The following is a 15,211-nucleotide window of genomic DNA, read 5'->3' as shown; positions in this document are numbered from 1 at the left end:
TGCTGGGATTAAAGACATGCTCCATCACGCCCAGCTCTCAGATTCTTTTTTGTTTTGTTTTGTTTTGTTTTGTTTTGTTTTTCGAGATAGGGTTTCTCTGTGTAGCCCTGGCTGTCCTGGAACTCACTCTGTAGACCAGGCTGGCCTCGAACTCAGAAATCCGCCTGCCTCTGCCTCCCGAGTGCTGGGATTAAAGGCGTGTGCCACCATGCCCAGCCCTGCTCAAATTCTTATGTATGTACTTTTTTTTCATGTGTGTGTGTGTGTGTGTGTGTGTGTGTGTGTGTGTGTGTGGTTGCATGCGTTCATATGCAATACACATGGGCAGCAGCCCAAGGAGGCCGGAAGAGCCATCAGATTCCCCTGGAACTGCAGTTACAGGCCATTGTGAGCTGCCGTGCGGGGCTCTGGGAATCAAACCCTGGTCCTAAGCAAGAGCAGCAGGTGTTCTTAACTACTGAAGCATCTCTCTGGTCCCAGCCTCTAACTCTTTTGTACTTTTAAAAAAGATGTATTTATTTTATAACTGTGGGTGTTTTGCTGTGTGCCAGGTGAATGCAGGGCACTCACTGGCCAAGAGTGGGCGGAGCTCAGAGCTGGAGTATCTGTGAATTACATGGTGCTGACTTGGGGGCTGGAGAGATGGCTCAGTGGTTAAGAGCACCGACTGCTCTTCTTAAGGTCCTGAGTTCAAATCCCAGCAACCACATGGTGGCTCACAACCATCTGTAATGAGATCTGACACCCTCTTCTGGTGCATCTGAAGACAGCTACAGTGTACTTAGATATAATAATAAATAAATCTTTAAAAATTATTTTAAAAAAAGAAAAGAAAAAAACATGGTGCTGACTTTAAACTCTGGTCCTTTGGAAGAGCAGTTAGTGCTCTTAATCACCGGCCATTCTCCAGGTTCTTAGACTCAAAGTCTTGATCCTCCTGCTTTCACCTCTGAAGTGCTAGGGTTATGGGTTAGTGAACTCACGGTTTTAAACTGCTTCTACCACCTCTGGATGGATGGATGAGTGGGTGGATGAGTGGGTGGATGGGTGGGTGGATGGATGATGGATGGATGGGTAGATGGATGGGTCGGTGGGAGGTACTTGAAAGGATGGATAGGTGAATGAATAGATGGGTGGGCAGGTGGGTATGAATGGATAGGTGGATGCATGAATGGATAGATGATCTGTTTCAGGCTTTCCTTTCCTTTCTTTTCTTTCTTTCTTTTTCTTTTTTCTTTTCTTTTTTTTTTTTTTTTCTTTTCGAGACAGGGTTTCCTGGCTGTCCTGGAACTCACTTTGTAGACCAGGCTGGCCTCGAACTCAGAAATCCGCCTGCCGATCTCAAGTGCTGGGATTAAAGGCGTGTGCCACCACCTTTTCTGAATCATGGCCATCTCCTATTAAAAACCACATGTCCCATCAGTGCCTGTGCGAATTTGGTTAGAAGATGAGTTTTATGTTTAGAAAAGAGAAACTAGGAGGAGGAGACAGGGGAGGGGCGGGGAGGGGCAGAGAGACAGGGGAGCAGGACACCTGGACAGAGGACTCCCAAGGGAGCATAGGTGTGCAAGCCACAGACAGAGCAACTGAGGAGCGCACTCTCCTCAGCCAGACAGTGGAGTACGTCTGTCTCTGGGCCCAGGTCTGAAATCCTACCCTCAGGTGGCTGAGAGCCTAGGGAGGCCCCCGACAGGGCTGCGGTTCGGATGAGGACAGCGATTGTGCAAGAATGGACAGCCTTGCCCCAGCCTGTGTCTCCCGGCCTGAGTCATAGAGAAAGGAAGGAGACAGCGAAAAGCCCGAAGCCCCCTTGGATATCACGCCGCCAAGGCCTCCAGTGTGACGTGGTGACGTCATCACGGATGAGCTCAGCAGAGACACCTGAGGACAAGGTAAGCGGCCAGCAAGGGCTGGAGGTGGGGTGGGGAGTGTGTGAGCTCGATCTTGGAAAGGCCCCCGTGCTCCCCCTGCTGGAAGCTCAGCCTTTCCGCGACTGCTCCTCTGGGATTCTCATTTCTTTGGTTCCCTCAAGGACTTGCCCGGCTTTCCAGTTGGTGCCTGCTAGCTTTACTTCTCAAACACGCATGCTCATTGCGGGTGGAACTGGGGAGTGTTAATGGCCCGCTTCAACTACCGCCTCCAGCCAGGAGGAAGAGAGTTGTCTTCTGGGATAAAACGAAGTTCGGAAACGCAAGGCCAAGCAGTTAGTTCCCAGAGCTCCCCAATTCCCCAAGTCCCTGAGGATGGCGTTGAGGCAAGCCTTGGCGCTGTCCAGCATTCGTGTCTGGGTCCCTGGCTGTCCGTTGTACTTTGGGGTGGTAGTGTGGATGACAAAGGATGTTTTTGGGTGCCTGCTCCTTTAAGGTAGTTTTGAGAGCCCAGATTGGGAGCCAGACATTCTGGGTGGGTGAATGGGAGCTCCCAGCTGGCCCTGGAAGGAGGCAAACCAGGTGAGTCGCACACATACCTTGCTGACCAACAGCTCCATCTTCCTGGCTCTGTGGGGGATTTCATAGTCATATGTTATCCAGAGCATGTCTTGCTGGTGTGGAGCACAGTCATTGGCTGAGTCATGCCCCTCCTCCAAACTCCAGCTTCCTCATCTCCGGAGTGTGGGTAGGGCTAGGGCGTGGCTCAGTGGATAGAGCGCTGGCCTAGCATATCTGTAGCCCTGAGTTTCACCCCAGCACCTCATAAAGTGTCGCATGCTTGTAACCCTAGTACTTGGGAGGGAGAGACAGAGGTTCAAGGTCATCCTTGACCACAATGCAAGTTCAAGGGCTAGCTGGGGAGTTCTACCTGAAAAACAAAACAAACTAATAAAACCTTAAAGTGAAACCAGCCTGGTGGTACGCACCTTTAATCCAAGTCTCTCTGTCTGGTTGGTCCCTTCTCTGGTGTAGAAAGTGGCTCTTTTCTCTGCTGCTACCAACAGGCTTACAATGGTTCATACATCGCCCGTGGTGGCTTCTGTGGCCAGAACCATATCTGAGGAAGAGCCTGGTCCCAAGTGCAATGAGAGGCCTGCTGGCAGCCAGGGGCTCATCTGGTTGTCACTGAGACACTGGGCTGGGAAGGGGTGGGGTCTTGAGACACCGTGGAGTGGAGTTAGGCGATGGGGAGCCACACACACAGAATGTCTTAAAACCCTAAGGTACCCAGAGAAAGTATGGTCTCCAAGCCCGGGGGTGGAAGAGTCTGAGCCTCTCTGGTTTGTGAAGGCTGACAGCTGCTCTGCTATGGCTGGGGCAGAGAGTCCATGAGACCGCCAGGATAAGCAGACCTCTAGTGGGCATTCACGGTATTGCAGGCAGGTGAGCCAGTCAGCGTTAAAAGCAGTTTTCCAGAGTCGTTTGTGAGTTCATGTCTTTCCATTTAAAATTTATTTTTATTTGTGTGTGTGTGTGTGTGTGTGTGTGTGTGTGTGTGTGTGTGTGTGTGTGTGTGCGTACTTGTCTGAACGTGCACATCATGTATAAAGTGCCCACAGAGACCAGAAGAGGGTGTCAGATTTCCCTGGGACTGGAGTTAGGGGATGTTTGAGTCATCATGTGGGCTCAGGGAACTGAACTTAGGTCCTCTGCAAGCAAGGCAGTGCTCTTTCCCGCTGAGCCGTGTCTCTGTACCAGCTGCTCACAGCTCTAGTTCCTCGTGGTCTATTTGGGCCCATCCCGCCTACCTTCCCATCAGGGCTTCAGAGGAGCACTGGGTGCTGCCATAGGTACCCACTGCTACCTGTGACCAGGTGCTCTCTGCTGTCCAATCAGCTGCACCACGGTGACAGGAGCATGAGTCCTTACAGGGACAATTCCTCATGGCTGCTGGTCTGGGGAAACATATGTCCATCTGGGTATATAAAAGAAATGATGTGTCATAGGGACATGGCAGAGGCCTGAGTTCTGGGCCTTGTCCAGTATATGGTTTGGCTGCCTGCCTGTTAGCCAGGTTTTGGGAGAGCTCTGAAGCCTTCTCTGTCTTCTTCCCTACTACTGCACTGTTGTGGGTGATCACGCGCATCACACATGTGTTCCCAGCCCTTTGGCCTCTATCAGTTCTGACTGTGTGTGTTCCCCGGATGACCCTGTGGGAAGGGCACCAGCCTCACCCAGCTTGGGGAGTGAGGCGTTGTGTAACTCCCCCCACCACCACCACCAAATTTCCCTCCTCTGGCTTGCTGCTAAAGATTTGAAATGTAGGGACATTTGCAAATGAGCCAACTTCCTGAGTGTCTCAGCGGCTGCTGAGTGTTTGTTGATGCTAGGTAAGTGTTGGGGGACTCATTTCCGGCCCCCTGTGGCTGGCTAGATTGGATACAAGCTCATCCTCTGTGTAAGAGCTTAGCCTCAGGAAGGAACATGGCCTAGTTGAATCTCAGTTCTTAAAATAGCAACAGCAGAGTGTGGAGTAAAGGGCTTGCCACACAGGCCTGAGGATCCGAATTAGATCCCCAGGGGCCGTGTGTAAAACCAGTGTGATGGTGCGTGGCTGGAACCCCAGCACTAAGAAGGGGAAGACAGACAGATGCCTGGGGATCCCCGGAGCTCCAGCCAGCCAGCCTCAAATCAGAGAGCTCCAGGCTCAGTGAGAGTCCTTGTCTCAAACAATAACGTGGAAGAGCTGGAGTGGTGGCTGATGGGCGAGAGCACTTTTACCGCTGTTACACAGGCCCTGGGTTTGGCCGGAGGGTCACGACCGCCTGTACCTCCAGCTCCAGTGGACTGTATACCCCCAGCAAGCACCCACACATGTGGCACACACTCAGCTAGATATAGGCACGGAAAATTCAACTTCAGCCCCTGGCCTCTGCGTGCATGTACACACCAGGCATGTGCACAGACATGTACACACACACACACACACACACACCAACAGCAACAGCAACAATAACTAACCCTTAGGACACTCACAACTCCTGCAGAGCCTGGAACATCCCACGAGAGTGAGAGGCCAGCTACTTTCATGCATGTTTTATAGACAGAAGCTGAGGCTCAGAGAGGCACACTATATAGGAACTAGATGTTGGATCCGACATGGGCTCCTTCTTGCTTCTCAGCCAACTCAAACCCAACAGCTTGAGTTTGACCCTGGGACCCACATGCTGGAAGGAGAGAACTGATTCCTGCAAGCTGTCCTCTGCCTTCCATACTCCAGCTGTGGCACTCACCCCTCCCCCATAAAGTAAATAAAAATATCGATTTAATGTATAGTATAGTCAGAGGAAAATAATGTTTCACACGGAAACACCTTCCAGCTGGCACAGTTATTGCTGATGGGCATTTGAGGAGCCTCAGTTTGTCATTACAGAGCCCTGCTCTGCCCATGATGGCCATCACAAGTCAGACGTGGTCATTGAGTACCCAAAACAGAGTGAGTCCAGGAAGCCAGTGGAGATACGTGAGCACGAAACTCACGCTAGGTTTCCAGACTTTACGTTAAAAAAAAAAAAAAAAGTAAAATAGTCAAGAATGTCAACACTCAGGGAGCTGAGGCAGGAGGATTGCTACAAGTTCCAGGCTACTTTACAGTAAGAGACATACAGCCAGAAGGCCCCGCTCATGGACGTCATTGAAACAGGGAGATGACCTTAAAGACTCAATGGCAACTCCCACCAGCAGGGCTGAGACAAGGCTCACTAGATGCAGCTCACTAACTCCAGGGCAGGAGTTAGAGCTCATCCTGGTGATGGTTCATCGGTGTCAACTGGATCCGGGTCCGACCAACAGTCACACCTCTGTGTGGGTCTGTGGGAGCATGCTCTAGAAGGATTGCTCCAGTTCAGCGCTGATATAAACAGTCTGGAGGAAAGCTGCCCTCCTTCCACAGGACACTTGTGGCTGAGGGAATGTGTTCTGTCACTACTTTCTCTGGCTAACGCCAGAACCCCGTTTATTCGATCTTCCCAAATGGACTGTGCCAGGAGTCCCCCAGGCCTTCAGCACCAGCCTCGCAGACGGAGCTTCTTCAGTCCCAGTTGGAAAACCCAGTCCGTATGTAAGCCAATCTAATCAAGCCCCTTTGTCATATGCATTATTCTGCAGGTCTGTTCCTCTAGAGAGCCTGACACATACAACCGGTGCGGGGTGAAGGGACAGACCTGGGTGGAGGGCCGACTTCTGTGGCCCAGTGACCTATTTACTGGCAAAACGCTGGCCTTGTGTGTTCTTTCTGAACTCCAGAGAAGTCTTAGCTCCAGAGGGGAAATGTATGGCAGTGGAACTGGATGCTAACACACTTCTGAGTCAGCAGGTGACAAGGGGAGTCATGGTGCCAGCTGGGGTGACTAATCAGGGCAGCAGAGCACTCTGGTCTCTCCAGGATGAGGAAAGTGGACCCTGTTTCTCAATGAAGTAGAAGGAGGCATCTGGTACAGGAGCCCCAGTTAGCAGAGCTCGTGCTATGTCTACATCCTGTGACTAAAGACCATGCAGAGGCTGGAGAGATGGCTCAGCCCAGAACAGTACCTGCCTTGCCAGCCTGAAGTCAATTCCCAGAACTCACAGGAGGAAGAGGAGAAATGAACCACAAAGTGGTCCTCTGGCCTCTGCACGTGTGCTGTGACGTGATCATACATGCAGTAATGATAGCCACAAAGTGTAGATTAAGAAAATGACTACTCTGTCATTACCCAGGGCACTTAGTAGTCACCCCACATGGTTGAGGCCCAACATCAGCTGAAGTGCCTTACTGAGGGCCCAGGGAAGACAGTTATAAACATCAGCTAGACAGGCCTGCAAGGGTGCTGGGAGTCAAGATGATTGTCACCAAGCTCATGACCATATTCAATCTCTGGGACCCACATGGTGGAAGGAGAGAACATATTCCCACAGTTGTCTTCTGACTTCTGTATATGCACTGTAGTATATGTATATATGTATACACACACACACACACACACACATATATATATATATTCAAGACAGGGTTTCTCTGTGTAGCCCTGGCTGTCCTGGAACTCACTCTGTAGACCAGGCTGGCCTCGAACTCAGAAATCCACCTGCCTCTGCCTCCCAAGTGCTGGGATTAAAGGCACCATGAATGCCAGTTAAAACGAATTTCTTAAATACCAGCTATTAAGCCAGGCTTGATACACCTTTAATCCTGACATTCTAGAGGCAGAGGCAGGTGGATGATCTCTGTAAGTTTAAGGACAGCATGACCACATAGCAAATTCTAGGTTAACCAGCCTACATTGTAAAACTATCTCAAAAATCAACCAACTGAATTTGGCAGGCGCTGCTGCCCCCTGTCACTGCTTGTTGCAGCCGTGATCAACTCCACCATGTACTTAAGACACCGAGTACTGGAGAGAAAGGATTTGGATATAAGGGTTTCTTCTTCCACAGGATTATTCCGGGATTCATGCGCCAGGGTGGTGGCGTCACACATCATAATGGCACTGGCAGCGGGTCCATCTGCAGGGAGAACTTTGAGACTGAGAACATCATACTAAAGCATTCAGGTCCTGGCATCTTGTCCATGACAAATGCTGGCACAGACACAGATAGCTCCCGGGCTCTCACCTGTACTGCCAAAACTGAGTGACAGCGGGGTGGCAAGCGTGTGGTCTTCGGAACAGTGAAAGGAGACGTGAACATTATAGAAGACGCGGAGCATTTGGGGTCTAGGAATGGGATGAGCAGCAGGAAGATCTGGTTCTTTTGACTTGCGGGCATCTGGCCCACCAGTAGCTCAGGAGAGTGCCCCCACCCCATCTGCTCACAGTGCCCTGCAACTCTGCCCTCACTGAAGTTCTCTGGGTTCCATATTTTCCAAGTCTAGCTGGCTGGCAGAGTTAAGTGTGTTTGTTTGTTTGTTTTGCTTTGTTTTCCGAGACAGGGTTTCTCTGTGTAGCCCTGGCTGTCCTGGAACTCACTTTGTAGACCAGGCTAGTCTCAAACTCAGAAATCCGCCTGCCTCTGCCTCCCGAGTGCTGGGATTAAAGGCATGCGCCACCACACCCGGCTCAGTGTTAAGTTTATGAATAAATACTAAATAAGGAAAAAAAATCAACAAGCCAAGAAAGGAAGAAAGAATGAGAGAGAGAAAGAGAAAAGAAGAAGAAAGAAAGGGAGAGAGGGAGGGAGGGAGGGAGGGAGGGAGGGAGGAAGGAAGGAAGGAAGGAAGGAAGGAAGGAAGGAAGGAAGGAAGGAAGGAAGGAAGGAAGGAAGGAAGGCAGGAAGGCAGGAAGGCAGGAAGGCAGGAAGGCAGGAAGGCAGGAAGGCAAGAAGGCAGGAAGGCAGGAAGGCACCCCGGCATGAGCAGGGCACACTGCTCACATGATCTGAATGCTGTGAGCTTGAGGCGCCAAAGGACTCTGATTTCACCCCACAGTGTGGGAAGGAGAGGCTTGGGAATTTGTTCTTCCAAAAAGGAATCAGGCTCTTTGGGGCTGAGCTGGACAGATGGATCGTGCCTGATGGGGTTCTAATTTCTCCTGCCATTGTGAGGAGCTTAAGTGTGGTTTAGAAGGTGTGTCAGGATTCAAAACCTCCTAGGAGTGGATTTGTGGTGGCTTAAGTTTCTGAGCCAACCTCACCAGCCACCACATGCCCAGGTTAATACATTATTTGTGAATGTGTCTTTGGGTGTTTTCAAATGAGGTTAAATGTTGAACTCAGAAACACAGAGGCCCTCGCCACCCAGCCCAACCGTCTTACTCAGGCTGGACCAGGACAAAAGGCAGGAGAGGGTCTTCTCCTGTCTTCCATCTTCAGATAAGGGCTTATACCATCAACCTTTTCTCTTCTCTTCTCTCCTCTCCTCTCCTCTCCTCTCCTCTCCTCTCCTCTCCTCTCCTCTCCTCTCCTCTCCTCTCCTCTCCTCTCCTCTCCTCCCCTCCCCTCCCCTCCCCTCTCCCCTCCCCTCCCCTCCCCTTCCCTTCTCTTTTCTTTTTCTTTTCTCTTCAATTTTTCTAAAGATTTACTTTATGTATATGAGCACACTGTCACTGTCTTCAGATGCACCAGAAGAGGGCATCAGATCTCATTATAGATGGTTGTGAGCCATCATGTAGTTGCTGGGATTTGAACTCAGGACCTCTGGAAGAGCAGTCATTGTTCTTATCCACTGAGCCATCTCTCTAGCCCTTTCAGGTTTATTTTTGATGATATGTGTGTGTCTCTGTGAGGGCAGAAGAAGGTGTAGATCTTCTGGAACTGGAGTTACAGGCAGTTTTGAGCAGCCTGACATGGGTGCTGGGAACTGAACTTGGGTTCTCTGCAAGAGCAGCAAGTGCTCTGAACCACTAAACCATCTCTCCGGCCCACACCATCTGCCTTTGACCTTGGACTGAGCTATACACTGTTGAGCTCCCTGGGTCTGTAGCTCCTAGAGAGTGGATAGAAAGAGTCATTGATTGATCAATAGATTGAGACTATCTCACTAGGTAGACAGGACTGTCATGAGCGGGATCTGCTGGCCTCTGCCTCCCTAGTGCTGGGATTAAAGGTGTGAGCCTTCATGCACAGTTTGCAGGACTTTCCCAGCCTGTTTTACATTATCGTTATACAGGGGCCAATTATACACATCATAATCTCTTCTGCTGGGGAAATGCTCACCAGGCAAGTGTGAGGACCCCAGTGTGGATACCAAGCATCGACGTAAAGACAGGCACAGCAGCATGGGTGGTGCTGTAACCCCAGCATCCTTTAGGAAGACCTTATAGGAAGATCCTATAGGAAGATGGGAGTGGAGACAGGAGAATTTGCCAAAGCTCGAGGGCCTGCTAGCCTGGAGGTTTTGGTGCCTCCAACCAGGTTTCTACCTGGCAAGGCAAGGGCTGACAACTGAGGCTGTACCCTGATTTCCACAGGCACTCTGGCATGCGCACACCTGCTCCTATACACAGGAACACACACAACACACACAAATAAGTCTCATTATGCACCTGACACCACACACACACACACACACACACACACACACACACATGTCCTGTGGGCTCACACACATACACACATACCCACACACACACGCACGCACACGGGCCTGGAAAGGCGGCTTATGTTCAAACTCTCTGACTGCTCTTTCAGAGGACCCTGGTTTGGTTCCCAACATCCAGATGTGGCTCACAGCTTTCTGTAACTCTGGTTCCAAGGGAATCTGATGACCTCTTTTGGCCTATGTGGACACAGCACACATCTGTACAGTAACATACATGTTGGCAAAACACCCATACACATAGAATAAAACTCTTTTTTGTTTGTTTGTTTTTTTCGAGACAGGATTTCTCTGTGTAGCCCTGACTGTCTTGGAACTCACTTTGCAGACCAGGCTGGCCTCGAACTCAGAAATCTGCCTGCCTCTGCCTCCCAAGTGCTGGGATTAAAGGCATGAGCCACCACAACCCGGCAGAATAAAACTCATTAAAAGTGTGTTTGTGTGTGCCTGTGTGTGTCGGGGGGAGGGGATGGACATGTTAGTGCAGTATCTTTGGAGGCAGGAGAGGGCATGGACCTCCCCGAGCTAACCAATATAGAGGCTGGGGACTGACTTCTGTCCTCAGCAAGGGCAGTGCACACTCTCAACACTCAATCACTCTTCCCAGCCCATCCAGGGCTCATGTACTCAGGTGGGCCTTGAACTCACTGTACAGCTGTGGGTTGCATACCTATATATCAGCATACCTAGTTTATTAAACTGGTCATGGAACCCAGGGCTTAGTGCATGCCAGCCAATCACTACACCAGCTGAGTCCCATCTCCAATTCCTGCACTCCTGTTTTCTGATCCAGAAAACAGAAATAATAAAATCTACCTCTCTGAGCAGTGGCATGCCTTTTATCCCAGCACTCGGGAGGCAGAGGCTCTGTGAGTCCAAGGACAGCCTGATCTACATAGCAAATTCCAGGTCAGCCAGGACTATGTAGTAAGACCCTGTCTCAAAAGCAATAGTGGTGGTACTAGAGAGTTGGCTCAACAGTTAAAAGTACTAGCTCTTAATCAGAACCAAGTTCGATTCCCAGCATCCACATGGCAGCTTGCAACTGTCTATAACTCCAGTTCCAGGGGATCCAACACCCTCTTCTGATTTCAGAGGTCATTATGCACACTGGATACATACATACATACATGCAGGGAATTCATTCATGGACATGCAATAGTAATAATAGATGTACAGAGGTCTACATAATATGAAGATTAGATAAGTTATGCCTGGCACGTGGTAAGCATTATATAAGTGCCATAAAAAAAAATCCGCAGGAAGCTTGGCTCCTGACTCTGTTATGACTCATGGTATCTTTCAAGATAAAACACTGCCGGCGAATCCCGATGGTGAAGATTAGACAGAGGGAGGTGAGGTGGTGATGTCAGCCTAGGGTTGGCTTTGGTTACAGCCTGGGTTGACTCATTCAGGTTCAGGAACAGCTTCGTGGGCACACCCAGCCAGCCATGCTTAGAACGGCCTTTGTGTTTTTAATGCTCATCCACTGTTTATTTGGCTATTTTTTTTTTTTTGAGACAGGGTCTCACATAGTCCAGGCTTGCTAGGAACCGGATATGTGTCCAGTCTTGAGCTTCCAAGCATTCTATCACCATCTCTTGAACTGTGAGATTACAAGTGTGAACCGCCACACAGGGTCTAGACTTTCCTGGGCACAGACCCAGTGCTTCTTGTATGCAAAGCGAGCGTTTCACCAATCAACCTTTGTTTCCTGTTGGGCTTCATGTTTTTGTTGTCATTTTTAAAGAACAGAATGCTTTAAAGTATTATTTTGGGTATTTGTGTTTGTGCATATATACCACATGCGTGTGGTACCCACAGTAGTGAAAAGGGGGTGTTGACTCCTCGGAGTTGGAGTTATAGGTGTAGACACCCCACATGCACGCTGTTAACTGAGATCGGTCCAAGTTCTTACCCTGATGCTTTGTCAGCCCCACCCGTCTTTCTTCTCCACTTTTTTTCCTTTCTTTTAGTTTCTTTTCTTTTCTTTCTTTCTTTCTTTCTTTCTTTCTTTTTTTTTTTTTTTTTTTTTTTTTTGTCAAACGACATTTGAAAACACATTCTCTAGCTGGCTGGGTGTTGGTGGTGCACGCCTTCCATCCTAGTACCCTTGAGGCACAGGCAGGGGGATCTCTGAATTCCAGGCCAGCCAGAATGATCTAAAACAGCCAGGATATATATAGTTAGACCTGCCTCAAAAAAAAAAAAAAAAAAAATCAAAAATAAATAAATAATACAAACAGGGTTTTACTATGTAGCCCTGTGTGGCTTAAAACTTACTCTGTAGACCAGGTTGTCCTTGAACTCACAGAAATCCACCCACCTTCATCTCTAGAGCTGGACTACCGACCTTTATCACATAAAGGTTGACATAACTTGTCTGCTTTTTATTTGAGCCGGGGCTTCAAGTAGCTTAAGGTGTCCTTGGCTCTTTGTGTGGCAAAGGATAAACTACTGATGCCCCTGGCTCTGTCTCAAGTGCTGAGATTATAGCTATGTGCCACCATGCCTGGCTTTACTGTCTCTGCCTTGCAACACACACACGCACACACACACACACACACACACACACACACACTCACACAGCACTGGGGCCAGAGCACAGGGCTTAGAACACGCCCTGAACACGCTCAGCCACTGAACTACACCCAACCCCTTTAACATTCTTAACCTTTGAATAAAGAGCCCTGCATTTTCCAGTTTGCTTCCAGTTGCAGAAAGGACATGGCCAGACCTGCTTGGAGCTTCCGTTCTTCCTGTGCCCTCGGCAGTGATAGTCTCCTGGAAAGAGATTTCCTGAGCTGGGTTGCTGGAATGTGGGGCATGGCCCTCACTGGGGGACTTGCACACACTGGATAGATCTGGTATGCGGGCTGGAGAATCCTCGAGGGCAGCTGTTTGGTCTGGAGGTCTGGTCCAGCTCTGCAGGGCAGTGAGGGAGGGGAGGGGTTTTCCTACAGAGTTCTAAGGAAAGGATCAGATCAGAAGATCTGATCAGGCTTGGCTCTCGGAAGGAACAGGGATTTTGGAAAGCTATGCAAGGAAAGATGTATTAGCTGATTCCAGCAGCGCCCCTCCTTTGGAGTGAATTTCTTGACCTCTGGCTGGAGGTGGCGATGCTTCCATCCCCCACCCAGATGCTTGTGCCCTGACTGGTACCTTGAACCCGCTAATACGATGCTGAAGACGAAGCACATGCTTTTCTGCAGAGCACCGAGGGCTCCAGACTCCCTGGCATGGGGCTGGTGAATAGGCTGAGGCCGAGACAGGCCTTCAGGGAGCACAGAGCAGAGGTGAACTTGACTTCAAGAGGGAAGGAGGAAGCAGACACTTGGCTGGCACACTCAAAAGAGGCAGGCATGAAGCAGAAGCAGGCGCAGAAGCAGGCGGGAAGCATTGTGTCTTGACACCTCCTGGAGGGAAAGGAGGCAATGCTGTTTGGAGAGAACAAAGAGTGGTTAGGGTTCTAGGAGGCCGCTGTCTGAGTCAGAGGGCTGGGAGGGACTCTTATCAGTCCAGCTTTGAAAGCACAACCATCACTGGCCAAACCCCTGAAGAATGTGAAGTGTCCCCACAAGGTCCTTGAAGTGGCCAGACAGAGTATCAAACACCCAAATGACCCTTCTGCACTATGACCTCTGGGGAAGCAGCGTTTATGGGTTGGTGTGAGCAGCCCAGTGGATCCCTGACTCTGAAGACTCTACCTGTGGAAAACACCAGATTGCCCGGAAATATCTTGGCAGTGGTTTCTCCAAGTGGTTTCTCAGTCAGTTAGCTCTAGGAAATGTTTCCTCCTACCCTAAGGCCCTGTGCACCAGGGATGGGATCCAAGTCCTGGGAGCAGCAGCCGGCCTGAGTCAGCGAATCATTGGCACACTCTACCACACTGGGCCACCCACACCATACAACACTAGCCACACCACACAACGCTAGCCATGCCACACAATGCTAGTCATGACACACAACACTAGCCATACCACACATCGCTAGCCATACCAGACAACGCTAGCCACTGCAGGGAAGCCACCACAAACACAGGGGGCTGTGTGCTGGATCGCTCCCTCCCTCCCTCCATCCCTCTCACTCTCCTCTCCTTGTCTCTCTCTCCACTCTCCTCCCTCTCTGCCCGTATATGTTCATGCGGGCGTGGGCATGTGTGTGTGTAGGCAAGAGGTCACTGGCAGGCATCTTCTTGGATCACTCTTCACCTTAGCTTTTGAGGCAGGATTAGGGTTTTGAGGTGACTCAGGGGTAAAGTCACTTTCCCTGTGAACCTGACGACCTGGTGGAAAGAGAGCTTTGACTCCACGAAGCTCTACTCTGACCTCTACGCATTCATCATGGAGTGTGCATGCACATGCACACTCAATTCCCCACACATATCATGCACACACTCACACACACACACACGTGGAGTATGCACACACACTCAGTCCTCCATACATATTATGCGCACACACACATACACAGGAAGAAGAAGTGTACAAGGCCCCGCATGGTGGCACACACTTAAGCTCTTCACTAGGGGTTGGAAACAAGCATTCTTTGTGACACATAAGAAATACACAAAGAAAAAAATAACTTGGCAAGACAATTTCTTTTTGTAAAAAGGTTCCACCAGAACCCAACCCAGGCTAGCAAACACACTGCGGTACGAAGCTCACTTAGGTCTTATTCTAATAAACCTGATGACTTTGGCTTCTGAGCCATCAAGTTCCAAGATGCTCAGAGGCCTCTGTGAAAACACACATATATAGGATAGAGGGGTATTTTAAAACATTTTCATACGAGTTTTACAAGACAGGGGAGATTTATGGACTCCCAGGGCCTTTGGTGGACTAGACAGCTTTGATAGAGAAAAAGAAACTCTCATAAAAAGGCTGAGGCCCCATGGACTGCTGGAGAGTGAAGCCCAGCCTGGGCTACATAATAAGATCCTGCTTCAAAAATGTCCAAACAGGCTGCGCGGTGGTGGCTCACGCCTTTAATCCCAGCACTCGGGAGGCAAAGGCAGGTGGATTTCTGAGTTTGAGGCCAGCCTGGTCTACAAAGTGAGTTCCAGGACAGCCAGGGCTACACAGAGAAACCCTGTCTCGAAAAACCAAAAAACAAACAACAAAAACAAAACAAAACAAAACAAAAAAACCCAAAAACCAAAAATAAAATAAAATAAAATAAAATAAAATAAAATAAAATATGTCCAAACAGTGGCTGGGGGTATGGCCCGGTGGTGGAGGGATTCCTTAGCAACAGGCAGGGATTCCTTAGC

The 15,211-nt window shown here is 49.7% G+C and overlaps 1 protein-coding gene and 1 pseudogene across 1 annotated transcript in view; both read left to right on the top strand.

The window, feature by feature from the left end:
• Positions 1-633: 633 nt before the first annotated feature.
• The window catches only part of Ptges (prostaglandin E synthase), a 41,550-nt gene continuing 26,972 nt past the window's right edge, over positions 634-15,211 (top strand). Inside the window, exon 1 of the mRNA XM_030251932.1 lies at positions 634-1,892. The gene's annotated coding sequence lies outside the window, so the exon portion shown is untranslated. The remainder of the gene's footprint in view (positions 1,893-15,211) is intronic.
• On the top strand, positions 7,300-7,997 carry Gm13400 (predicted gene 13400; annotated as a pseudogene).

The sequence above is a fragment of the Mus musculus genome, chromosome 2 (genome assembly GCF_000001635.26).
Source record: "Mus musculus strain C57BL/6J chromosome 2, GRCm38.p6 C57BL/6J".
NCBI classification, from domain to species: Eukaryota; Metazoa; Chordata; class Mammalia; order Rodentia; family Muridae; genus Mus; species Mus musculus.
This window is presented reverse-complemented; position numbering and strand designations above follow the sequence as displayed.